Source organism: Cyrtonyx montezumae, unplaced genomic scaffold (genome assembly GCF_038088225.1).
Source record: "Cyrtonyx montezumae isolate F1298 unplaced genomic scaffold, pur_monq_1.0 scaffold_17, whole genome shotgun sequence".
NCBI lineage: Eukaryota > Metazoa > Chordata > Aves > Galliformes > Odontophoridae > Cyrtonyx > Cyrtonyx montezumae.
The window spans coordinates 10,296,778-10,324,227 of record NW_027071903.1 but is presented as its reverse complement, the minus strand read 5'-3'; the positions used below and the strand labels follow the sequence as shown (position 1 = coordinate 10,324,227).

At 43.7% G+C, this 27,450-nt stretch overlaps 2 protein-coding genes across 3 annotated transcripts in view; one reads left to right on the top strand and one right to left on the bottom strand.

Moving 5' to 3' along the window:
* ZNF423 (zinc finger protein 423) overlaps positions 1–27,450 on the top strand; it is a 194,691-nt gene that overhangs the window by 78,387 nt on the left and 88,854 nt on the right. The gene's annotated exons all lie outside the window — the stretch shown is intronic.
* Positions 1–27,450, bottom strand: part of ADCY7 (adenylate cyclase 7) — a 271,483-nt gene that overhangs the window by 243,720 nt on the left and 313 nt on the right. The gene's annotated exons all lie outside the window — the stretch shown is intronic.

Below are 27,450 nucleotides of genomic sequence, written 5' to 3'. Positions count from 1 at the left end.
TGTATGACTCAATCTCAAATTTTCCCCGGAGCGATCTCTGATTTCTTTTCAATCAGTTCATTTAATTGACCGTGTTTGTTTCCCTAGCCCTTGTGGCTCTCTGAGTGCAGCTATTTGTCAGAAGCTGGATGTTAAGCATCCTTTTCATGTTTTACCTGGAGACTTTCTTAAACCATCTCATCTGTTCTTAGCATTTGGGGCTAAGCCCAAAAGGGAAGCTCTCTCAATCAAAAGGCCATCTAAATGGATAACGTGATACTTTGAGACCTGTTACAAAGAGGCAAATGTCCCTGTCCCACTGCTCCCGTGTTTATCCCACTAGAGCAATGGCAGCTTTGAAGACTTGCTTGGGCAAGGATCCCAACGTGGATGTTTGCAAGACAGCTAACTGGATGGAACTCAGTACACGCACCTAGCATACTGCTTAGATGTGGAGCCTAGGCATGATGCCCACTTAGGAAAGCAGCTTTGTAGTCTGTATTTGCTTAATTTAGTCTTCATCTGTCCTCCTGAGAATGGCTGTTCATTGCCCGTTAGTGTCCAAGAGAGGAAACGATGGAGGCAACTTTCACGAGAAAGATGAAGCAACTTGGCACTCACTGGAGTTTGGAGGCTAAACTGATTCTTAAAACATCATCCCAACTGCTCCTCTAAGGAATTTCCAAGACATAAATAGGATGGGGAGAAAGATGCCTTTGTGTCCTGTGTTTCCCTTTTCTAGATGATGTCTTGGTGACATTGGCTGCCTTCTTTAAAGACTATAACATTCTATTTGAATGCTTTTCATGCTTTAGTTTGGCATACAGCATAAATCCAAGCAAACTGACCTGAAACGGGAATACATTTTCCTCTTCAGTGACTTCTGTCTGTGTCTGCTGCTAGTATCTATATTAGTAAATACCCTTTCTTGGGAAGATCCTGGCTCTATTTTCCAAAATCTTTTAAACAGCGATAATACACTATTATTTCCTAGAAAGTCTGGTCAGCTTCTCACAAAGCAACTCTTAAATCATCGTCCTATTTTTTCCTAGTGCCACTTATTTTTATCTTGTCCTTTAAAAATAAACATAAGAATAATTAGGGAGGAGCGCACTGCGTTTAAAGCACACGCAGAAGGGAGTAAAGGCTATGGTGTGTCATTCCAGTCCATGGTCAAATGTCCAATTTTAAATCTTGATGCTGAAGTTAAATAGAAAGAGATTCTTCTAAATAACAGTCCCTTAATTATTGAGGAAAGGTAATCTTGAACATCTGACTTGATTGCAATAATACAGCTAGTTTAATTTTTTATTATTTTATACTCTCACCCAGCACGCTGTAGTAAGTTATTTTCAGTGTGTTTTTAAAGTCCATATTGAAATATTAGCCATAACTGTCTGCTGTGTATAAAGATGGGGGGGGGGGATATGTTTGAAGTTTAATCATGCTTCTACTTACGCTCAGTCCCAGAGCAATCCTTTTTTCTGCTGCTGAGCTCAAACAGCCAGTAGCCAGGTTTGATCTGCTGCCCCACGGAGCAGTGCCCTATGTGAATTTGAAGTTGGCTCAACCCGGGAGGCCTGCAAATAAAGACTAGCCTCAGGTAGCCAGCTCTCTCCTTCCCAGCGCAGCTCCTGGGGCGCTGCCTGGAGCAGTCCTCCTGAAATTGTTTCAGGCAATTGCTGCAGACTATCTCTACTCCTGCCCCTCTTACCCCTCCTTCCCTCTCCTCCTCCTGGCATAAGGGAGGAGTTTTGGAGTCCAGGAGTCCTATTTGACTTTAATAAAATGAAAAAATAAAAAGCAGAGCAGTTTGTAGGGAACTGGCACAGACTGTGGAAATGGGAGCCACAGCAAGACAAAACCCAGTGGCCTTCAAAACTTTTTTCCCTTCTTTTTCACCACATGACTTGGAGGATGTGGACAGTAATTAAAGGACCCCCTAGCTCCTCATTTTCTGTGCCTGGTCCTTTGATCTGGTTCGTGTCGGGGAGCTATTTTCATTGTTCCTGTCTTTTCTTTTATTCTCACCCGGCCCCTTTGATGTGAGCAATGATGATCTTTAATTCCAAAATAGGAGATGGGCAGGATAGCAGTGCTGGCCTTACATAATGCATCTTTCACATCTTATTTTTAAACTTGAGCACAATAGGTGCAAGTTGGAGCCCGGGGAGCATTAACCCTTTATGAGCCGGGAGCTGAGAGGAGGCTCAGAGCCTGTGGTAACGTCAGTCAGGTTAATCTTCTGTGGATGCCTACAGATGCGTTTGCGAAAAAGATGATTATTGTTATTTTTGTTCAAATATGATGGATCTCTAAATATAATCTGGAGGGAGTTGATCCTAATTGTTCCCATGTGGAAAAAATGTGCTGAGAAAGAACAGTAAAGCTAATGCAGTTATTCTGACTGGCTTCACTTGGCAGCACAGTGGGAGTGAAGCATACTGTTTATTAGTGTATGTTAATAAACTATAAGGGACAAGCTGCGGGTGGTGCTTTATAAACTGTTAGCTCAGGTAGGATGGATAGCAACGCGGAGGTTATTAGTAACACTAGGAGAGGAGAGCTGGGGTCTTTGTTAGCTTGAAATTCCCCGAGTCCATCACGCCCCGCGCTGCACATCCATCACTGGCTGTGCCGGCAGTGACCGTGCTCCGCCCGGCTGAGCGCAGCGGGAGCACCCATGTGCCATCCCACCCCAGGGACATCCCATGCAGCACTCAGTGGCATCGTGCCAGGCAGCCCCAGAGAGGCAGGTGGTAGTGGCAGGGCCCCATTCCCAGGGGGCTGCCCTGGGAGCTGCCGCATTAGTGTAGTCCCATCTGCCCCGGCAGCACCTCCTCCCCGCGGGCCCTGCCAACAATGGCTCCTGCTGCCTGCGCCCGGCACGCTGACATGTGTGGGGCTTGCTCAGCGCAGTGCACTGCTCAGGGAATCTGCCTGAAATGTTAAGTATGTAGCACAGAAATGACACGCTTTGGGATGCGAAGCACCCGCATACAGTTTAACTTGAAATGCCATGGAGGGAGGGCTGGGCTCTTCCCAGTGCCTTTTGTTTTAGCAGGATTTGTGCCTCTGGAAATTCAGAAAATTAGACATATCCTGCTCTGCCACCTGACTTGTTAGTTTGTCCCGTGCTTAGAAGCAGACCTAAACGTGTAGCAATTAAAAAAAAACAAACAACATACTGTCTCTCCTTTCCTGGGAAAATTGTCTTGTCAATAAGAAATAACAAAGAAGCAATGAGGACAGCAAAGGTTAAGTGTGGCAATGGAGAGAGGACAGAATCAGATTATGCTGGAGCTTGATGTCTGCTTTTTTTATTTTCATTCATAAAATATGTAATGCAAAAAGACCTCCGTGAATGAAACGTTAGATGTGGAATTATACCCTCACGACACCAGCACTTTCAGGGACATAAAACTTGCGATGCATTTGTGTATGCCTTAAAATAACAGCTGTTTATTAGATATCTTTCAGGGAGATTCTGTGATACGTTATGGTCCTGCAGCAGCAAAGTGCTCCAGCAGATGCCTGGCTGCAGCACGTGGCTGGATGCATAGGCTCTGCAGCCTGTGCTTGCTTAAAGCTGGGCACATGCTTAAATACTTTGCTGAACTGGGGCCAAGGCAGATGTAGTGAATACCTATAATTAACTTTGCTAAATGGCTTACAATATGCCACTTGTTTCCATGTGCTTTTAGATTTCCCACTTGATTATCATTTGGGCTGAACTTCTGCGTGTTTGTCCTTGTCTGTTGATCTCGCTCTCTTTCCTTTTTCTTCTTAATTCAATTAATTCCCTCAGAATCTTTCTGCATTAGGAGTGAAGGAGGAAAAATTCTCTTCTAGTTCTTCTGGTACGTCTGTGATCCAGAAAAATGCAGGAAGAAAGAGTAGTAGGAAGAACTAGTATTTCACTGAAGCAGCTTCTAGAGGTGGAAAAAGTAGACACGCTTCTGAGAGCTGGCAGCCGCACATGGAACCTGTAACCGTGTCCACTTTTTCCAACGATATCAGCTAATCTAATAATAAAGGCTTCTAGAGTGATGTAATTCCTTTTTTTAGACAGGGCAAAACAAACATTGAAATTGGAAAGGGAAAGTTGGCACCAGTAAGTTCCTCGGTGAGTACTAGAGACTTTTCTTGAGTTGGAAAGGAAAGGAAAAATTACTCTTTCTAAACCAGCCCTGTTTAAGGGCTTGAGCATGCCCAGATAGCCCCTAGTTAGGCTCCAGCAGCCTAATGAAGCTGCCTGTTTTGTGATTTCCCTGCACACACTCCCTGCCTGCCTTGATTGGCAGCTGGGTAGCAGACCTCTGCAGCTGTGACAATTTGCCTGAGGGAGACTGTAAGTGTCTCATTGAAACTTGCATTGTAAAATCCTCCAAAATGCCTCCCATAATATTAGGCACAGGAGAAAAACACAGGTGTGAAAAACTTTCACAGATCCCATGAGTTCAATGTCTCTTGGCAGCTTTGGTGGATTCGCTGTTGTTATATAAATTTAAAACTTACATTTACGAAGAGGAATTTGTTCCATCTTCTGCCACAAGGAGAAGCGGGGCCAGTGTTGGTGCTCAGCATTGTGAGGAAGAGGAGGGCCGGTGGCCCACCTGCCTTGCCACACAGCAGCCCCAGCGTGTTGCCCTGAGGGACGGCACGGGCTCAGACTCCCAAAGCAAACGTTCACTGACTGATTCTGCATCTGCTGAAGGAGGGATTTGGAAATCTAAGTGGTATGTCAGTGAATTCAGCATTTCTATATGTAAGATTTTATCCTTTTCTCCTCTTCCCTTAATATGCTGCTGATTTATCTAGAGCGCTGTCAGCACTGCTGTGGGATGAAGCTCAGCTCTGGAATGCCCAGTCTGTCTGCTGCTGTGTTTGCCCCTAGCCATGTGCCTGCATGTTACAGCTACTTCATCTCTTACTTTTGCCATGAATGAAGCTCAGCCCAACTGCAGCCTTCAGATGTAGCACTTTACAGTCCCAACACAGCATTCAGAAACTGAAGTTTTGAAGAAATGTGAGCAGCTAAATTTAGACTTTGGAAATGTGCCTGATGTGGGTGACCTTATGGGTGTGTTCGTGGAGGTTCCCCGTGATTTGTTGCTGCATTTGTTGCTGAAAGGGAAGAGAGTTTGGTTAACTGGGAACATTCAGTTTGCTTGCTTGGGTTGGTTTTGATTAGTGACTGAGAGCAAGGTTAAGCTATAGTAACGTACCTGCTGTAATAAAATTACATTGGTGAGTGATACATGTGGCTAAAAAGATGTAGGTAAGCTGGTCTGTCAGGCAAATATCCTTTGGAAATGCTTTGGAAATAAAACACACAGAATAGATGAAATAAGAATTAAAGCCGAATTTAAAGATTTCTCTATACTTCTGTGCTCAGAGCTTTGCTGTGACATGGCCTTGTTCTGAGCAGCCAGGCTAATGGGGCAGCTGGCTGGAGCCTGCAAAAAGAGAAGCTGTTCTGAATTTAGTAACAAGAAGTGTAAATGCATCACTGAGTTTCTGTTGCCATAGCCGTGTGCCAGACGCAGCGACTGTCAGAGCTGAAATAGCAAGCCTTGTCAGATCTTACATTAAAATGATATTCAGACATTTCTTGAGAGCCCCTTTGTACGCTCTGCCTTCTCTCCAGGACTGCAAGCTTCCATCAGTTCAGGAGATCAGTAACGCTGCTGCAATGTGCACGCTGTGTGACTTGGTAGCTGCAGTTAAGGCTGTAGCTGTTTCAGTTCCAGGTTTGTATCACAGCGTTTTGCTTTCAGTGCTTTCTCAGACTGTCCTCCCACAGACCACGAAACCTGTGCTGATGTATAGTGATTTAATGTACTGTAAACTACACAAGAGGGCTCAGTTTCATGGATGAGTAAAGCTGTTGTATAAATCTTTTAAGTGGTGTCAATTGAGGAGCTGAACTCAGGGTTCAATTGAACGTTTGCGATATCAGCTGAAAGCTGAACTTCAAACACTCACTTGCCACAGCTGTTTCATTTTGCAGTAATGTTTTAAACAAATGTTGCAGAGTAGTTCAGCAGTGCACACTGTGTTTCCTGGTTGGGGAAACTGAGGCACAGAGCCACCGAACCCTGCACCTCAGGGCACACAGAGCTCCCACCCTGCTGCCCTGGGCTCTGCCTGCTGGGCTGGTGGTTGTGTGGGGAAGGACCGAATTACACGGCAACACTGGGGAAACCACTTGTCTTCTCTCTTGTGGCAATGGTAGTGAGCGCGTTGTCAAGTTCCTCTACTTACCAAATAAATAGAGCTGTAAAGGAAACAGTAGTTTTGAAAAAACCTGCAGTCTAGAGCATCTGTTTTCTACTGTACTTTTTTTCAGTGATCTCTTCCTATAATTTACATCCAAAACATTAATGACAGAATTTGGCAGAATCCGATATATACGGTACAGCTTAATGATGATGTATCAGGGAATAAAGAAAGCCCCTCCAGCCTGCTTAGCTCTGCACATGCACGTGAGCAGGGGTGGGGGAAGGAGAGTTGTGTTTTTCTTGGAAAAGGACCTTTTTGGTTTCTCTTAATCTGGCACCTGGAGGTCCAGCTGTGCTAGCTGGAGGCTGTGTGTAGTCTCATGCATGGGAAGGATGATGGGCAGATCACCGTACAAGTTGAAGCATTTTACATCTCTACAGGCAATATATATGGCTATATTTGTGAATAGCAGCAGTGTAAAATGGGAGGTGGAATTACTGTGCAAACGATGATTTGCCGGTAGTGCTCCGGTCTGGCCTGGTGTCTGTTGTGATTTGCTGAGAGGACGGGCAGCGTGTGGATTTTCCAGCTTTGCCAGCAGCCATGGAGCTGCTGTGATTGCCATCAGTGCTTTCTGTCTCCATGAACTGCCTGTAAATTCTTTTCCCTGGGCTGGAGCTCTGCACATGGCCTGGAAATGTGTCATTCTGGTTATGCGCAGTTTGGTCTTCTGCTGAATTATACCAGTTCTACTTCAGGGTATTTCCATTGGCTTTACTCAGTGGCAGTATTCCTAATTTACTTCGGTATGAGTAAGAGTATCAGGTTCATTACTTCTAACTACGTTGATTTATTTTTGTTCTTCAGTCACACAAATGCCAAGGTTAATTTGCTCTTAAACACTTGATTTCCTAGGACATAAAAGTGACTCCATGTTTAAAAAAGAAAATAGAGAAGGGCTTTATTCCGCAAGGAGGACTGGGCTGGGGCTGGTGGGGTTACAGAGCTTTAAAACCACTGAGTTAACATTTGAGAACATTGGAAAATTATGCGATGTAATGCTCCACTCCTTATTAATGTTGGACCTTGTGGGTTTCGCAGCTGTGGATCAGGAGCTGGTATGGGGTGGCCTAGAATGTTTCCTGTGCCTTTAATAACAAGTGGTTTTCATGGAGAACTTCTCACAGCACAGGAGAACTGAGCCATACACTGTGCTTCAACAAAGATACTATTTCTCCACAGTGCACATTAGTCAGTGAGTTAAACAAGCATCAACATTAAAACAGACATTATCCCCTGCAGTGTATTTTCTTAGTGCTTTGTCCATTACAGCTTTCGAGTGATGAGGCTTCTAGTCCTTCCCTTTAGAAAGAGCTCTTTCTAACATTTATCACAGATATCTTCCTGGTGCCTAGCATAAAATTTTGTTTTCTGATCACCTCCCACCCATCCTAACTTGCTCAGTGGGATGTCCTGATGTTGTTTACAGTACGCTAGCATCCTGTAGGCAGTTCCTCTACCCTCCTTAGCTATTCTGTAACAACGATACAAACAATTAGACCTTTTAACCTTTCCTCATAAATCAGTCCATCCAGTCCATTAATCAATTCTGTTGCCCTCTCCTGAATTCTTTCCAATTTGTCATCATTCTGTGCCTCCGGACAGCTCAGCCACCAAGGCCCTCTGTGGAGCTCCTGCAGTTGCTGGCTGCACCCGTGGATGGGAGCTTCTTGTTCTGTGCGTGTCTCTCTCTGCTTCGTTCCCAGTCAGCACAGATCTCCAACCCACTCTGCACAGTCACTCCTTTGAAACATTTATGGAAGTGATTTGGAGGTTCCCGGACCTGCCACCATTCTCTGGTGTCGCGTTAGTAGAGGTTGAAGTGGAAAAGGATTGAACGTGACACACTTCTCTTCCCTCCCTTCCCCTTCCCAACCCCAAAATTAAGAGCACAACTCCTCTTGTGGTGCACACGGTTGTATTAAATGTGAGGGAAGAGGTAGCATTAGAGTGGAAAAAAAAGAGGCTGAAAATATAATTGCCTAATTGTGAATCCTAAGTAGCGCAGGCAGCAGGGGCAGCCCTGACTGGAAGAAATCAGAGGGTCACTAATTCACACTGCCAACATCCTAATTAGCTGTGCAAATGTAATGTTTATATTGTTCGGGGTGGATTACAATCTCCATTGTAGAATGGAAAGAAATAAATGAATTGTGTCAGTGGAGCCCTGTAGAAAACACTCCTGCCGCCCCATTAAGCCATGAGAAGTAGCTTAGCTACTAAAAAAAAGTTTGTTTTCAGGCTGATGCGCAAGTCTAATTGGGTTTCCAAAGAAAGGAACATGTTTTAATTATTAATTAGAAATCAGAGGAGTAAAAGAGTGGAAATCTGCTTCAGCTGGAGGTTTTGCTCAATGCTGGATTTCTCCTTAATAAGCTGAAACATTCCAGGCCTGCCTCAGTTAGCGGTTGGGTGCAGTGGCTTTACTCGGGGGGTAGACATCTTAATGCTCATGTAATTATCATGTAATTATTTTGTAATGTGGGATCAAAATTTTGCATAGATGGCATTCTTTCACTGAACTTGAAAAATAAAAAAGTTGTGTTAATTAGTGCAGCGATTCAGTCGTTTGGATTGAAGGAGCAGGGTTCCCACATCCCCCTCCCTCTGTCTGTAACACAGATATTTTGAAACAGTTCTAGAGGTGGTGGATTGAAGATAAATAGAATTATTGAATTCAGGTTTTGTTGAATATTTATCAGATTTCTTGTTGGTAATACTGCTTTTCAAGTGTCAAGTGGGTTGCAATTATCATCAAAGCTGATAGGCACAAATAAGTGATGATCATGTCTGCTAACACAGGGTGTGCAGGTTCATAAAGGGGGATTTTGTGGAAGTCGCTTCCTCTCCGTCGCCACTGAACTTCTGGAATCAAAGTTGTCAAAAGTGGATAGGCTTTATCAGAAGATGTTAAGAGGATTAAGCCCATCGTAGTAAATACTGCTGATAGAGTGACAGAATGCGTTCTAACAGTGAGTGCAGAGAGCTCTGTGGACTTGTGCTATCTGATGCCTCAAAAATATGCTTGAGCAGAGTTATACTCCTGATTACAACTGCAGGCAGCTTGTCTGTGCTGACAAAAACAGTATCAGGCAAGTGCCTTAGCTCTCATTTCTGGAAATTGCAGACGGTCTGGATCTAAGCTGAATTACAGGTTAGACCTGAGAAATTACACAGCATACTAAAAGTGGCTGGCTCTTGAGTTGCCAGATGTTTGTAGGTGCATGTGCATCTTAAGGGGAAGTGCCCGTTAAATGTCTCTGCTTTAATAGAAAATGGGGACGGGAAAGAAGAGCTCTCTGACTCCATATGGCTCGCTTGGTGCAGCAGTAAATCCTTGTGTTAGTGGGGTGCAACTGTAAGGCAGTACAGAACTGCCTCTTGATATTGTTGTTTCATAGTAAAAAGAACAAACAACAAAAAACAAATAAAATCAAACATGGGCAAGATGGGAGGATGTAGCTAATGAGAAATAGATGGCTTCCTTCAGGGTTGTGGCTTGCATTAACTTGCATATGCAGCATTATGGTAAAGAAAATGTCTGACTTAACAGCAACAGCTAAGAAAATTTCAACTGGCATTTTTTGTGTGTCTGCTGAAATTAGGAAGTTTGAAAATGTGAGGTTTGGATTAAAAAAAAACCAGTCAAATATCCTTACTGTGGTCCACTGAGCTCTTGCTTCTGCCCGTAAGACTTGATACACTGTTTTCCACAACCTCATTATATCAAGTCCGTGGGCAAAGGTACCTTCTTTATCAAACAGCCACACTGTATGGACCCACCCCTTCTCTCTAATTCACAGGCTGCTTAGTCATGAAAGACTTGACAGTGATAGATATCAATATCTAGAAGGGCACGATGATTTGTGCTGCTCCCAAGAGCTGATAATCCTCTTAGTGCAGATTGCAAATTGGTCCTGGTCCCTCTCCCTGTTTACAAACAGAGTTTTCCTTTAAAGGAAATGAGTTTTTCATGAAGGAAAGCACCTTCATGACTTGTACTCATCCCAGCAGAAGTCAGATTAAGCTTCACACCATAATAAATTAACAAATAATTATGAATAACAAGCAATGATGGTGAAATAAAAATAAAAACAAACAACCCACAAAGAAAACCTACACATTTAAGGGACTATGTGTTGATGAAAGCGTTCTCAGTTGAACCACGTGTGTGTGTGGATTGTGGGATCTCCTGTACACAGTTGGGTGAGAAGAGGCTGTAATTGTGACCTGACATATTATTGCATATTTTGATCATGTCAGATGTATGCAAGGCTCTGACATATCCTTGTAGGAGAATGAATGAGGGTCTCTGCTAAGAATCTTCTGTTAGGAGTTCCAAAGCTAGTGGATCATTGATTGAAACAGGTCAGCTTCTACCAGACGAGGTTGTTGCCTTGCTCAGATGACAGAATGGATGATCCTGTCCCATACCCACCCTTGCCGGAAGCTGGAAAATAGTTTTGAATACAGTTTTGAATGCTGTTTTGCTTGCAGAGCATCTGGCAAATAGTTCATGTTTAAACATTTATCTTTTCCTATTGTGGGCAGAGAAGAAGCTCAACTCACTTATGTGTTCATTGGTCGCACTAAGAAGTCAGTGCACACTGTCTGTCCAAAAAGACTGAACCTCAGCTTTGATTCGAAGAGTTGAATTAGTCCTTTATTTTATGGAGACTGATTTTTGTAAAAGAGGAAGCGCTGGCAAAGTGCTGCTAAGCAACAGTGTAACAGAGATGTATGAGAAATCATGGATAGTCTTTAATTAACTTGAGCTGCTTCGTGGACATCTTGCAGCGGGCTTGTAAGCTGAGTTTAGTACAAGAACGCAGACTGATATATTAGCAAGGGACACCACAAGGCCTCCTGTATGAATGTGTGGCCCTGTTTGATGGGACCACAGACACTCTGACTTATCCAAATGTCTTGAATGTACTTTTTACTGCTGTGCTTCCTGGCACAGAGCAGGTTGTCTTCAATGGACCATCAAACATACTTCAGATCACTAGGTGCTTTGTAGCACCACAGATACTAGCTGACTCATGTCGATCAACTGCTGAAGTAATCCCTGTGGGCAGGTTTTGAAAGCACCACAAGCCTGGTGTAACCAGCACTGCTCAGTCAGGGCACTGTTTTCAGCTTGATGGTTTCTTCCACTCCATCTTCAGAAAGCTCTTGTTGTGTGAGGGAGGAAGCGATCAGCAGCAGTGGCATGTCTGGCATTGCTGTGTGATTTGCAGAGGTACCTGAGAGATGCCTGAAGGGTGTTCATGTTCATACTGCCATTTTCAGTAATCAAGTCTTATTGATTTTTCCAAGAAATCAAAGTTCTTCTATAGGAAAAAAAATATGGAGGTTTATCTTTCATTGCTAGGTTTTTGATTTCTAAAAGATGCAGCAACTTAGAAGCCTTTTTGCTTTCTGGCCCCCAGTGTTTCAGCACACGTTGAAACCCGTCTTTCATGTTTTACGTTTCCTGATGTTCTGCTCTTCTTTCTAAGCTCTCTTTGGAGCAACTTGCTGTTCCCTCTTCCTTGAAAAAGCACACCCACCTCAGCCACTCCCGAGCAGAGGAGAGCCACAGCACACTGGGATGATGTGCACATTTAGCTAGCGTGCAGGACCTTGGGAGCTTCACAATGGCAGCCAGAGCATCCAGTGTGGGAGTTCAGCAGTATTTACTCATATTGTTTGCAGGTAACCAGTAGACATGTTTCTAGTGGAATGCATACTGTTATGCAAGCAATAAATTCAGGACCTCAAAGGCACAGGTACAAATTTAGGTACTGTTTTTTCTTTCTTCTTTTGGGGAGGGAGGCATTTGCAGCCTGCTACCCTGCAGTGGGTTAACCTTGCACACCAGCTGCTCTTTTACTCCCCTTCCTCGACCGGATGAGGAGAGAAAACAAGATGGAAAAACTTGTGGGTCAAGATAAAGACAGGGAGATTGCTTACCAGTTACTGCTGTGGGCAGAACAGACTTGACTTGACAAAAATTAAATTAATTTTCCCCAAGCGCTGCAGGGGATGGGAGTCAAGGCGTTATGGTCAGTTTGTAGCAGCTCCTCTCCTCCCTCCGCACACAGGTCTCTCCCTGGCTGCAGGGCAATCGCTGCCCTGGTGCCCGGAGCACATTCTCTCTCCCCCCTCTGACCTGGGTGCTCACAGAGCTGTTTCCCACACTCTTTTCCCCCTCACTACTCGCTGCCCAGCAGCATTCCACCTTTTACAATAGATTTCCACAGAGGCACCAGCAGCTTGACAGCGGGGTTCCGAGGTGGGTCTGTGATGGGGCCGGCTGTGTCCAGCACGGGGCAGCCCCTGACCTCTTCTCTGAGCCCCCGCAGCCCCGCTGCCAGCGGCAGGGTGCGTCGGCTCCGTGTGTGCGCACATTTCCATCCCGCGCTGTGCTCCGCGGCCCCGACCAGTCTGACCCCTGACCCCCAAGCAGATGTCTCCAACTTTTCTTGCCTGCTGTCAGGGTGAGGAAGCAGTCGGCTCTCACCCGAATGTTGACTCTGACCGGGCTGCTGGAGGCCGCCTTTCATGTTTTATTTTGGCTTCTCGCCAGGGGGTTCAATTTTTAAAGCGCTGGGGTAATGATCAGATTATTATTATTATTTCTGCTTCAGAACTCGCTGTTCTGTGCACACTGTGCTTCCTGCACTCTTGCTAGGTAGCTAGCACAGTGGTCCCAAGGAGGCCTGCCACCAGGTGCAAGATGTGTTCTGGGAGGAATGACATGTGGATTACAGAAAGTTGCCTGACTGTTCATATGCTGATGCCACAAACTGTGGCTTGCTCTTCACTGCTTTCATGATTTAGCCACCCCAGAGCACTATTTGGAAACGAGTGCAATGTACGTGGTGGATCAAAGAAAGCCTTGCTTGTATTTGGTCTGGATACCTTGCTTTTTATTTTAGCATGGCTGATTGTGGGACCACGTGTGTAAGTAAAACTCAGTCTAGAAATGGAAAACCTGCCTGGAGTTTTCTATGTACTTGGTTAGGGAATTTAGCGTTATCAGTCATTTTAAGTATTTGTGCTCAACTCTTCAGAATAAGTACCGTTCAGATTTATGGACTGTTCAATTTATTAATCTGAGTATAAAGAAGGAAAGTGAATGTGAACCATTGAATTTCCTATCTTATGGCAGATCAGGAAGATGAAAAATGTACTGAACACTTGCCTGGAATAGAACCCTTCAAATACTATCATTTGATGTAGAAATAAGCTGGCAGAGCAACAAAGGTTGCCTATATTTAACGTTCATGGCATTTTACTGCTAGATACACTGGCTAACTCAGATTTCAAAAAAAAAAAAAAAAAAAAGGAGATTTTGCACAAAAGCTGGTTTTTATTCATTTAGTGACACTCTTCCTAATGCTGCCCAAAACAGCATGTGTTGGTCTAATGGCCCTTCTGTATCTCCATTTTTATATCTCTGTAGCTGTTTGGAACTTGGAAATTACCCTGCATACTGTAACATTTTGAAACTGCGCTTGAGCGTAAATGTATTTTGATGCCCCTGTTCGCTTTATATGGCAGAGGCACTGAATATAAACTAGAAAATATTAGCAGTTTGCTGACTTAAAAGATGGCACTTATTATGATGTAGAAAGAGTTAATCCTAGACTTCTAGCTCTGAGCTTAGTTTATTGAGCTTCTGGATACACGTGTTAATTTTCTCAGATGAGGGATAATGGATGTCACTTGAGAAAACAAGACTGATTTGGGTTCTTTCATAGTTTGTGGGTTTATGTCCCACATGGTATAGAAGCAGGCTCTGGGAGATTGCCTGAAATATGCCTGGCCTCTCAGCTGCACTAAAAATAATTCCTGCTTCCCATATTTCTAGAAGTAAAACTGTGATGCTGCAAACCTTATCAGCTCCTTGTTTAGGAAACAGATTTCACTTTAGCTTTCAAATAGCAATGAAAAAGTGGTCTTTAGGGGTAACCGTTGTATTTATAAAGTTTGTAAGAATGCACATGTGTTTTAGAGTTTTTTTTTTGTTGTTTCACTGCTCTTGTTATGAAGTGTTCTTGGTCGGGTGACCTTCTTTCTTTGAGAGCAGCAATTCACATTGGATTTTGGCAAAATGAGTTTGATAGCCCTTGCTTTGCTAAGCACTAGCACCTAGATGACAGTAATTCATCCTCTAATACCCCCACAAAACCTATTTATGCAGAACTTGACATGATTTGCAGGCTCCGTAAAGGAGGAACACAGGACTTAAGCAGTGCCTAGAATTAATTTTTTGACCTCCATTTCAGTTATTGGTTGAAGGATTAGGCTCTTCAGGCAACTAAGCTGTTCGTGCTATAACCTGGCACTCAGCACCCTGGAATAGAGTCGCACTATCAATTCGATGGCATTCATGCGTCTCCGTCGTAACGTGAAAGGGGAAAAATTGCAAGGGAAATTGCTGCCCAGCATTGCAGAGTTTAAGGCTGCCAGTAAAATTGATCTTAGTGGCAATAATAGTCCAATTTAAGCCGACACAATCACAGTCCTTTTATTAATATTGGCTTACCATCATCCATTTTAACTGTAGCGTGTTGCCAGTGAATGCCAACAGGCATTCTAAAGGCAGAGGACTTGTTTCAGATTTGTGATCAGCAGCACACACAAGGATCAGAGGCTTTATTTTATTTATCTGTTTCTGGAGACAGGCAACTAATAGTTCTGAGAGATTTGTTGTTGTTGTTTTCTTTATTAAACACAGATTTTAGGAAAATGAGCGAACGTAAAATTTTGTTTCCATGAATTCAGATAACATCTGCATTAATATGGTATATCGTAAGGATCATTAATGTGAGAGTACATTATCAGGTGTTCTCTAATGCACTTTTGATGAGCTTTAATGATGCTTGCTGTAGTGTTTTTTCATCTTTTCTCTCCCTCCCCTTTTTTTTTCTGCTTGATTGTAATAATGACTTAACCCAGGTGGCAGACTCTATCCAGAAAGTGCCCAAGGGAAATATTATTCCCTAGTACCAGCAAACATCACAGATAGTCATTGAGTTCACTATGTCAGTTTCCCCAGGAGAGAAGATCCTGGCTCACCCCTTGGGTGTCTGGGCCTGCCCACGTTTGCAGTTTGAGTTTGGGAGTGGATGGAGAAATGATAGAAAGAAGTATGATGGGAAACGCAAGAAGAGGGGAAGGAGAAAAGCCAGTATTGCATGGTAACTTTTAAAATGACTTAAAACTGTTAAAAAATAGCTTGTCATAGAATAGGATCCTGGAAAAAATGCTTGAATTATTTAGAGATGATTAGTGAGGAGCATGATGCAGTTCAAAACAGCAAAGCTGAGTAAATGTAAGGACAGAGAATTTGTCTGTGGATATCTTGGGTTAGACGCTGGTAATTAATCATGCTAGAAATGCATTTAGTAAATAACTATAAGGTATTTGTCCCCAGTATTTCTCTTTTATAGCTCTCTAAACCCTCACTATCAGTCAGGAAACTGATTTTAAAAAACACAGTTTCAAGGTCTTTTTTATGTCATTTGAAGAACCAAATGCAAAAAAAAAAAAACAACAAAACAAAAAAAAAAAACACAACACAAAACCAAAAACATGCTTTAAATTAGTGTCAGAGAGATACCTTAGTTTCACTGAGTATAGACACCGTGTAGAAGTGCAAAAGTGAAAATACAAGCAGTGCTGAAAGGTAAATATTATAAATACCTTCAAGTGAGCAAGTTCTTTGTAGTACTGAGTTTGCAGAGTGTCAGATATTGCTTGCTGTGTGCATTAAGATTTACTGGCAGAAGGCAGTGCCTGCACCATGAGCAGAGTAAATCACGCCGGTTGTTTAAAACATGGGCTCCTGTAAGTTTACCCAGGTTTGTAAGCACATGAGTAGAAGGGGATTCTTTGTTTTCTTATTTTATCCAAATCTACACTTCGTTGTCCATAGAATAATTTAAAAGTAAAGTACCCAGGAAGCAAATTATGCTGTTAGGTTGCTTTTGGCTACACTACATTGAAAGCTATAGTTTGCAAATGTCATCTGTAGCAGCAGATAGCGTACATAGGAAAAGAATTCCTGTTGTTGCACACAGTGTTTCCATTTTGTACACAAAATCTCATCCAAACCATTTTGTGCCCCCCTCTCTATGCCTTTTCCTAGGCAGCAATGGAAGGAGTGCCTTTGCTGGCAGGGGGCTGGGCTTGGGGCGATGCATGGTGCAGGGAGCAGTGCAGCACCCCCTGGTTGCCCATCACTGCCCCTGTGCTGCTGGAGCCACCTCTGTATATTCTCCATGGATAGGGCAGGGCTGCAAGGACACAATTACAAGTCTCCTAAGATAGAAATGAGATATCTAAGTGATATCTTGCCCAAAGCTGCTTTAGACTTCTCTTGGAAAAAGGAGGATTTTTAGTGGGCTTTTACTTCTGGGAGCATGGTTTCCCAGTGAACTGCATTTTGTGTCAGCTCTGTTAAAAAAGCCATCCTGAAATAATCGCTCTTGGCCCGTCAGCATTTGGCAGCCCTCTCCTCCAAAGCAGGCATGCTGAAGTCCCAGTGTGCAGGAGGTGTCCCCACGGAGCGAGGTGCCCGCCCAGCCGGGTCACCAGTGGGGCAGCCCACGGGATGTCACCGCGGGGCTCTGCTGTGCCTGGCCCTGCACGCACACCCGATTGAATTTCTGCTCTTGTCAGCCCTCTAAACCTCCCAGAGTGATTTGTTCTCCCCAGAGAGCCATGTGAGAGCGAGTGGAAAGGTAATGGCAGAAAAAGGGAGAAAAAGAAAGAAGGGCTGCAGAGGGGAGAGAATGAACCAGCAATGAGTAAAACAGAGCTGCTGAGTCTAATCGCCAAGTATTACATTATAGAATCCCAGTTTGGATATAAACAAAATGTTTCCTTAGAGCAGAATTGCATCCAAAAGTTAGAAAAATTGTTTTCCAGAGCTGAAACAGCCGTCCTCTGGCCTGACATGGGTGTGGGAGAAGGCTCCTCACCCTGCGCAATCTGCACACGGCAGCCCAGTTTGCCAGGACAGGTCCAAGGGAACATTTTTGTGCTGCAAGAGCCCATCCCCTTACGTAGGGAAAGGCACCATTTTGTGCCATCCATGTCTCTGCTCGGCAGTCCTGGGCTCAGCTCCTGCCTCCATCTACCCACATCTCTTGGGCTACTTTCCATCTTCCTCCTGTAGCACTGGATTTCCTTCTCACACATCGTGATGGCCCTGATTCAGTGCGACCCAAAGTTGCCAGCCAGCTTCATCAAGATGATGTTTGCCATGCTAAATTGATGGGGCCTTGCAGGCTGGCAGCATGGCTCTCGTGGCACCAGGTGTCAGTGACCACACCACAGCTGCCTCACGGAACGGCCATTGAGGGATCGGGGGCACAGAAGGGTGGGGTGCTCTCAGAGGGTTGCACATCAACCAGGCTTTTGGTTTGGGAGAGTCTGCCATCCCTTAACATATCACTAAGCTAAATGAGAAACATTTCCTAATGAAGCAAACAAACAACAAAAAAAAATCATTCCAAAAGAACACGAATGTTGTCACCAAAGTTAATAAAAGTAAGGAAATTAATACTTATGGTTGACCTCCAATACCTAGGCACAGTGGGGTGCAGCAAGGAAGTAGTTAGAAAGGCACCATGGTGAGCCTTAGCCGTGAATTACCTTATTTTTATTAACTGTCTGACAACCTCAGTGAATTTCCTTTCTTTTTATGATGTGATTAAAAAAGCTAATCAGATCATGTAATTAAAATACATAATTACACAATCTCACAGTTTTTCATAATTACTGTACATGGTAAATATTGTTACCTGATCACACTTTGCACAAAAATTCAGGCAGGAATTAGTGTAGGATTGTTAAGGGATGTCTGTTTTCCTGTGGCTGCAGTGGAAGCTTCTCTAATGACATCAGAAAGATAATAAAATGGTTTAAAGTGGAAAATATATTGAAACTACAAAATATGGACTCGGATGACTTGTTAATGCTTTTGCACAAACTGGGCAGCTGGTTGACACTGTGTGTTTCTGTGCGTTTATAATGGCTCTTCCTTCTGTGCCCACACCTCTGCTTTTTATTTTGTTAGGCCCCCACCCACTGGAAAGTGCGTGTTTTGATACAAAGCAACACAGTGAGAGAAAAATCAGATCAGATTCATTGTCTTCAGCCCAGCCAAAGAGCCAGATTAAGATGGAGTCACTGTTGTGTCTGAGTACAGTGACTTCGGGCTTTGCGTAACGGTGTAAGCTTCCTATGTCCTGGTTATGATCATACAAAATAGGAAGGTAGAAGGTATGGTAATCAAAAACAATGGAAAAAATAATTGCAAATGAAAAAAGAAATGCCTTATTTATTGGTGGGAAATAAAACAAGTCCTAGGAAAGCCTTGACAAAACAAAAAATTAATATGTGAATTGTACCTTGTTCTGTCACTCTCCTTTGTGAGAAGGTCATGCCAAGAGAATAACCCATTCTAACTTCTCTCTGGGCAGAGTTTGCGATGTATGTCTGGAAAAAGAGCATTGGTTCCAGGGGGATGGATGGGCACTGTCTTCAGTATTTATGGGTAGATAGGATGGTAGAGTGTGTGTAAGTGAAGCTAGCCTGAGATTTAATACTCTTCCTGTTGGTTATGATACCAATAGTTTTTCATCCCCCCCAACATTACATTTCCCACTCTGATATGACCAGCTTACTGACATTTCTCCTCTTCTGCTGCCATCGTGCTTATACACCATCAAGTCACTGTCTTGGTTCTTTATGACAGTTGAGGTGGGACACAGTTTGTTCCAACGCGAGACCTCCCACACTTGAGATCTAGGTGCAGGTAAAAAAAAAACCTTTTCATATCTGGGGGAAAAACAAACAAAGAAATGAACAACAACAACAAAAAAATGTTCATTGATTTGGGAGATATTGATGTTTCCAGCCATCTACTGATGGAGATCATTTCAGGAACACCCCTAGTTCAGGAGAGGTGCTTGTCTATTAATCAAGCCTCTGATTCCAAGCTTCCCTGAAAGCTCTTTTGGTGTTGTTTCTGTTCTTCAGCGCTTTACTGCTCTTGCTTTGGTTTTTAACTCGGCTGTGTCCCCACCCCACCTTCAGCTTCCACCCGCTTTAATTTATTGGACTCCCCTGCAGAAAGGCAAATTCTTTCAGTACCTATAGTACCGAGGTGCAGCTTTTGAGGGTAATTTATAACACTCTTCCCACTACCTTCTCATTCCTCTTATTAACGTCGTCAGATACTTTTTGTACACATAGCAATTCTCCTTTATATGGGTAGAGTTAGGGAGAAAGCTATTGAACAAAACTCAGAATCACAGAATCCTTATAGTTGGAAGGGACCTTTAAAGTTCATCCAGTCCAACTCCCCTGCAACGAACAGGAACATGCCCAGCTAGATCAGGTTGCCCAGAGCCTGATCCAGCCTTGCCTTGAAAACAACTTCTCCCTTTGTTCCCTTTAATTTTCTGTTATAATTACCAGTGTATGTGTGCCCTCAATGCAAGGAGCATTGTTTGGGAGAGATGGTGGGGAAAGAGGCATTTATTTGCAAGTGCCAGGATGTTTGCTGTCCCTCCTTCTCTTCAGGGATAAACTGAGATGATTCAGTGTACTCTCAAGCCGTAATTTTAATCCCATTTAAACAAATAATTGTGCCCTACACCTTTCTTAATTATCAGTTTACTCTGTTATGCATCCACAATCGAGGCACAGGGACAGTAAATATCTAGAATAAATTGAGCAATTCATATTTGTAGGGGTGTAGTACTCACACACGGGTGTGAGCTGTGGGAGGAGAGCCCTTAGCTGACGCTGCAGCTCTTCTGCTGCAAGTCTGAGAGAGGCTGATGGTTTGTCATCAGGCTCTCCAGTCCAAAGGGCAAAGACCTGCTGGAAGAAGAGTGCAGCTTTTGGTGGATGGTTCTGTTGTGTGGTGTGGCGCGAGTCATCAGATCACAGATAGCAAGTTACCACTGCCTGAACTTGAAAGGTGACTCATGCAGTACGTTTGTTATAGGGCAGCACTGATGTACCGAGAGTGATTCTTACTGGGTGGCAAACACTTTTGTTTGCTGGCTTGCTCTGAAAGCTGTTTCTTATTTAAAATGCTGGATACTGTTAGTGAAAAAGAAGTAGCGTTACCATGCAGCGTGGAATATGCATCTCTCCTTGGCAAGCCATGCTGCTTGGCTTTCATCTTGCATAGCACAAAATCTATAGCTGTTTTCTTTTTAAACCTTTCGGTTATTTTTATCAACTGTTGATAAGTGGAGAACTTCCTTTCTGACCTCTGTTTTAATGCCTGTCCCCTCAGGCCAGTCACGAACATGGTATGGATTCAGGACTGATATTTAATTGATACTCAGAAATGTTCTCAGTATTCAGTGGTGTTCTTTTATATTTGTGTGCCTTTGTTTTTAATTTCAAATGAAATACTTTAAAAAAAAAGATGTTCACTATAGCAAACACAGAGTCTTAGCTAATTGTATTTTGCCACAGTACATGCTGTCCCTGAGGAATGAGAGATTTGCTGGGCTGGAGCAAACCCCAGGCTAGGCCTGGATGGCACTCTGTCAGCTGCAGGGGCATGGAGGGATGGGAGCCCCTCTGCACCTGGCCAGGGGATGGTGTCCAGAAGCTGCACTGCCCAGATCCGAGGAAATACTGCTGTCTGTCCTCGTGGGAACTGGGATGCTCACAAGGGCATCTTCATCTCCACTGATGGTGTTTGCATGACGTCTTGACAGTGAATTCATGAAAGGGGCAGGGAATGTGTGCACCTTTCGGAAAACACCTTGGTGTAGATTTGACTGTGTTTAATGTTTGTCACTTGAATTTTCAGAGGGGTTAGGCAGCTGCCATTCTTATTAATTTCAATAGGATCGATGTGAATATACAACACATTTGGAAATCAGACCAATAGTGCACATACATAACTATAAAACAGGTTACTTGATATTGTATGTCACATGTAATTTATTGATTTTCCTTCCCCAGCTCTTTGAAGGCAGTACAAAATCTGGATGTTGTTGTTTTTTACTGTTTGTTTATTGTTCAGCAATTTCAGCCAACATGTGTTTTTCAGCATTAGGTCTATTCATCACAAATGTCAACCCATTAAGTTTGTAACTGCGTCACAGTTTTCCCACCTAGATCAAAATGAGAGCCTGGAACAGCCTACTCTTTCTAACTTAACAAGCTGGTTTTATTTTCCTCTGCAACTTGCTCTAATAATATGACCAACTTTAAGTTCCTCAGGCCGGAAAGCTGGGCAGTAAAGTCCTGTGCAGGGTGGAGATTTAAAACATGAGGTTTTTCTCAGGTTTGGAACATGGCATTTGACATATTTTCTACTGAGCTCTGTTGGAAATAGTCACTTAGGAGTGAAAGCTTGCTCTTGGGACAGTATTTTTCTTACGCTAAAGAGAGGGATAGCAAACTCACTTGCCTGGAGGTTGGGTCACTGTAGTGTCAGATCTCCTCATGGAAAGCCATAGTAGCGAGCCTGTCATTCTGGTGACCCTGACCAGAAGATGCAGAGTAGTTGCAATGTCTGGTCTCAGTTTTCTCCCTTCTTAGTGATTCTTTTGGCTCAGAGTTGATACATGGCCAAAAAGTTGGAACGGGGCTCTGCAGAATTGTTCTCGTGCTGCCTACCAGCACAGTAGTAGACATGTGTTCGTCCTAGCAGTAACAGCAGCTTATCTGAGAGGTCTTGGCAAGGCTCTCTTTGTCCTAATTTGCCACTGCCCCAGTTTTCAAGGCACTTACTGCTCCAAACTGCTGTCCGTGCCATCAGAATGAGCTCTGACCTGATTCTGCACAAGCTGAATATCCTGTGGAAAGTGCTGCCTGCTCTTGTCACTGCTGTCACCAGGTTCCCTGCTCACCACACACAATCTCACCCCTCAGTGAATTTTATGAATGAGCCTAATAGATTGTAATTGATGACTTAATCTTCATTTGAACATACAATTCAGAAACATGAAAATGAGCACAGTAAAGCATTAAGTCAGATCACATCAGTCTGGTCCGTTCATGGAGAAAGTCAGTCCCTTCTTAATTTCTGTGCTCTCTGAGTTTCTCCAAGCACCAGCCCATCTGTATTATGATGCTCAGCCCTGGCGTGAGCTGAGGGAAGGAGCCCGAGCTGTGGCTGAGTGCACAGCCTGAGGGGATCGCAGAGCAGCCTGGGAGCAGGTGCCTGCTGCCATTGGGAGCTGCCCGCTCGGTGGGCAGGGAGGAAACGAGCCATCTCAGAAATGCTGCACACGTCCTTCATCCCTCTTCTGCTGGACATGTTTCCACAGGGTGCACAGAGTATAGGAAGAGCCCCGTTACTACTAGCAGTATCAGAAGTGGAGGAACATCGTCATTTATAATCTAGCAAAGGGTTTCCCTTGTCTGTATCACAGAGACCTTCATGGAGGGCTCTGCTTTTCACCTCTGGGCTGGCTTTCCAGTGCTGCAAAGGGCGTGGAGCAGGAGGCCAGGGTGGCTCCGGTGCTCACAGCACTGCCACTGCCTGCCCTGAACTGTAGGCTTGGTGCCAACACGTGCAAGCAGAGCTCTGAACTGCTCTGTGCTGTCTCCTCGTTTCATATAATCGTGTTGAAATCATGATAAGTGTTGACATCAAGTAGCGAGAAGTGCAGAATGTAATGGTGTGACTGTAAGGCCAATAGGGTCATATGAAGTCTGTGGTGTGGCTAAGATAATGCTGAGAAAGATGAGTAAGAATTACCCTAAGTATTACCATTTATTATAATTAATTTTATAAGTAATTATTATAGGTAATAATTATTCTACTAGGATTGTTTTCCTAAGGGCTTTGTCTTTCCTTGTATTTGAAAGTTGTACATGTCATACTGAGCCTCTCATTCTACAGCCTTCTCTCGGTAGGACTTAGCGCATCCATGATGTGTGCACGTAACCCCACGCACAGTTTTGTTCTTAGTTTGCCTCTGTGAAATGCTCTGTGGGTGTCAAAGCAGCAGGGCTGGTACAGGACCCTCTAGGTAGCAGGGTAAGCATGAGCAGCAAGCTAATACTGTCGTTCTATTAATTCGTTGACAGTTTTGCTGGTGTCATCCTCTAATCTTGCATAAAAAAACCCAGAACGCGTATTGGAACATTTCGGAAGAGCAAGTGGATAAGCAGAATATACGTACAATCCTAACATTTCTGTAGAAATAGGGTGAGTTATTATTGATTCACAGAGCACGACAAAACATCACTGCATGAATTAGCAAACAGCTGTTTCTAATTTGAGTTTAGAACTGTACACAGAGGAACTTGTTTTAGTGTTCACTCCTTTCATTTATAATGAATTTTAATCACCGCTACAGGTGAGAAAAATGTAGAAACAAGCTTGTATCTTGTGGAAGAAACAAAGGAGAGACAGATGCTAACAGATTTACAGTCTGTGATAAAAGGAATGTTTTGGTACACTTTACATGTAATTAGAGTGCAGCTGTTTTCAGTCCCAAGTCCATGATGCACAGCAGAATATAGTATCTGCTGCTTTTCCAAAGGGAGTAAAGAAAAACAGTGATTCAACCCTGAAAGCATTTCGTTTATTCCTAGATCTAACATAAAACTTTCTCCTCCGCCCCTTATTATGCCGTTTATTAAAGTGCAAAATAACTTATTTAACGATATGTTAATTTTTGTTACCTCTAAAATACAGCCTGTTTGATGTAAGAAAAATGTTATAAATAACTTTCTGATTTTTATCATTGTGTAGAATGATGAATCACCCAACCGACGGTCGTTATTGAGCCTTAATAGCCTTGCTGGGGGAGACAGGGCTCAGGCACATGTTACGCTGCCTTAACAAGTTCCTGTGCATCAGCCAGGCTTCAACAGACATTTCTGTGTGTACTTTTAACTTGCAGCGTAAAAAAGACTAATTAAATGCCTCTCTGATCCCGACAGAAAGGTTTACACAAAGACAGCTAGGTTTAAACTGCCTGTTTACAGTGTATCTACAGCAGACATCCCCGCAAATGTAATGTTTGCGAGTCTGTGCTACATCTTGTGCTGGTTTTATATGCTAAGTACCCAGTTACTCTGTTCACGAGAAGAGAAATTAGATGATATTTTCCACTGAGCCAGACATCCTTATTTCTTTTTAAAAACTTCACTTAAAAAAGAATAGTAGAGCAATGCGAAGAAGTTGGAAATAGAGTCGGTAAGCGTTGGTGTGGTGTTGGTAAGAGTTGTGTTGGCCCAGCACAAGTGCTCACCGCATCAGCATGCAATTAGGTGTAGCCACCTTTTCCTTTAGTCACTGATAATTACAAAGGCGCTGCCTGCGGAGCTGCTGCTATTAGCACCTTGGAGCTTTTTATCCCATCAGTTTCTCCTTGAACGTGAAATATTAATAAATATCAAAATAGAGCAGTGCCTTGAAATAAGACAGCTTTCAGGAATGCTTGCAGAGAAGCTAATGTTTCTGAAGCCTGAAGTTGCACTGTGTTCCTCGAGCTTCCCAGGGCCTCCCCAGTGCCTCAGTGAGGGATGTGCTGGCCGGTGCTGGGCGCGGTTGCGTGGTATTTTTGTAGGACGGTTATTAATGAGCGGTGGAAGCCCTTTTCCATTGCTTGTCAAAGTGCACTGTGACCACAGTGACACTGGGTTTCAGGCACACAGCTGTCCCAACACTGCTCAGATGGCTGCGGTGCCAGCACCAAATGGCTTTTGCTGGCCCCAGATTTGGTGGTTCGTAGTGCCCCACTGTGAGAAAGGACAAAGTCCATCAGTGAAGCCAAAACACCCATAAAAATTGAGTTGGGAATAGTAATGATATTTATTCTTCACCATGTCGCGTTTGTGCGGGAAATGTGCAGGAAAAGGGGAATACACAGTCCAATAAAAAAAAAAAGAAAGTAAAATCTGCTACAGTGCACTGAAAATATTGAAACTTGTAACATTCGCAATGTAAACTTGATTTGCATTATTTCACACCAGCACTGCAGGGTAAATGAACAGCGTATGCTGTGTGAGGTTCTTACCATAATCCATTGTAATGATCTATCCTTGGTGTTAATGCATAGTGGAGCAATTCAAAATTTGCTATAACCACTACGGAAGACTTCACCATCGTTTTCTCTAAATCTTTGTGCTGTATTCTCATAGATAAGCGTCTGTGATAATAATAATTACTGAAATTGATAACATTCCTATCGGGCTCTCTGTCTGAGGATGTCTCGGGGCTTCACAGCTATCCAGAAGTAAGCCCTACAATTTGCCCTTGAGCAGCAGATGGCTTTTCCCTACCACGGATGCGAGGAACTGAACATGAGCGGTTTATATGCACGTCTCGTGATACCAAGCTTGTCTGCAAAAGTAGCTTACTTATTTTGGGTGCCAGAACTACATCAGCTTTCAATAGTCTAATGCAACTTGCGTGTTTTGAGCATTTTAACTTAGGTGTCATGGAGACACTCTGACATCACCATGAATCTGCAGCTAGAGAACAATCTTAACACTTGATTTGTGGGGTTTCTTTTTGTTAGAGGAACCACTGTTTTGACGCACTGGCTCTGTACTAGAGGGACAACCCGACTGAGTAAGAGCACCTTCCAACCTCACTTCCGTGGCTCGTTGTCCTGGATGGGGAACGCCTTCCCAGCTTGGGAGGGAGGCTCTGCAGGTCTGTAGGGCAGAGCCTGGTGCCCAGCTGCTGCCCAGCCAGGAGCACTTGGTGCTCCCCAGCCCCAGGCTGAAGTTGTGACAGGGGGGATGCTTCCAGTAGAAGATGGGAGGAAAAGTATTTGCAGGGGCTGGGAAATCGTGGCTGCTTAGTTTAATTTCCATGAGCAAAATAGCTTTGAAATAATAAATGCTGAGGAGGCAGTGTGGCTTGCTGCTGGCAGTTTGCGCTGTGCTGTGTGTCTCCTTTCTAAAAGAGATCACATTTTTTAAGGCTTTATTGTTTTAGCTTTGTGTGTATATTTCTGAATGCAGCTCGTGCTATCTGCAAGATTAACAGAGGATGAAGTATGATTTATGCTACAGTTTGGCCAAATTGCTCTTATTAGAAGGAAAATACATTTATTGAATGCATTGAGGCTGGAATTAGCTCTGCAGTGATGATGATAAATGCCTGCAGTCCCATAAACGTGCTGTACATTACGTTGCTAAATTACTGTACCACTGGAGATTGATTATCAACTTCAGCCCCGTAAGCTCTGTGACACACGCACATCCTGAGCACTACTGACATCCCGAAGCTTCCTTCATGCTCTTTTTTCCCTAATTAAACTTTTCAATGAATTTTCTTCCCCTTTTAATACTTGTTTTGATTCTCTTATGCACTAATGACAAAAGCCTCGCACCAGCCATGTGATTCTTTATTTTAGAACAGTCCCACTTTGCAGGATTAGCCATTTTTAATGACTTTAATCTCCTTTTTGAAAGTGATTTTTCTCATTCTGCTACATTCCTTTGATTGCATTAATGTAAAATTATTATTCTAACCATCATAACCAGGCATGTCACACCACATCTAAAATAAATCTTCCCTGTAAAATATTACTCTGGTAAAATACCCTAGAATTTCCTTCTCAGTTCATTATAGGTCTTTTTTTTTTTTTTTCCAACTTAAAGTGGCAAGTTAAAATTAACAGGGCTATTTTTCATTCCATAAAGAGATTAATGATAATGAGCATTTCCTAATGTCTTTAGTTCTGGGCATTTAGTCATTCAGTGTCTTGTTTGGGAGAAAGTCAGGTTAGGTTGTCCCTGCAACTCGAAGCTTCTGATTCTGTCTGAAATGTCAAAGAATGAAGAATGAAGAAACAGTGATGGCAGAATCCAGAAGTTGAGCACGACAGTGGAAGGCCTAAATTAAGCTGGCAGGAGACAACCCTTGCTCTCAGCTGTGTAAACGCTGCCCTTTCTCGTACAAACTTTTTAACCTGAGAAATGGACATTATCGTGAGCGCAAGTTACACGAGCACAGCACCGAACCCCGCGGCTCTCCAGTCTGTGCTCCTGAGGGCCCGAGCGCTTTGCGGGGCAGCGCTTGGAGCGGGCGGCCGCGTGCGGAGGTGGCTCGGATCACCGCGGGCGGCAAAGCGGCCGCTCCGGGTGCGGAGCAGCGCCCGCAGCCGTTCGCTCTGTGGGTCCCGGCAGCCGCAGCTGAGGCGAGCCTGAGCTCGCTCCCTCCGTGCGGCGCTT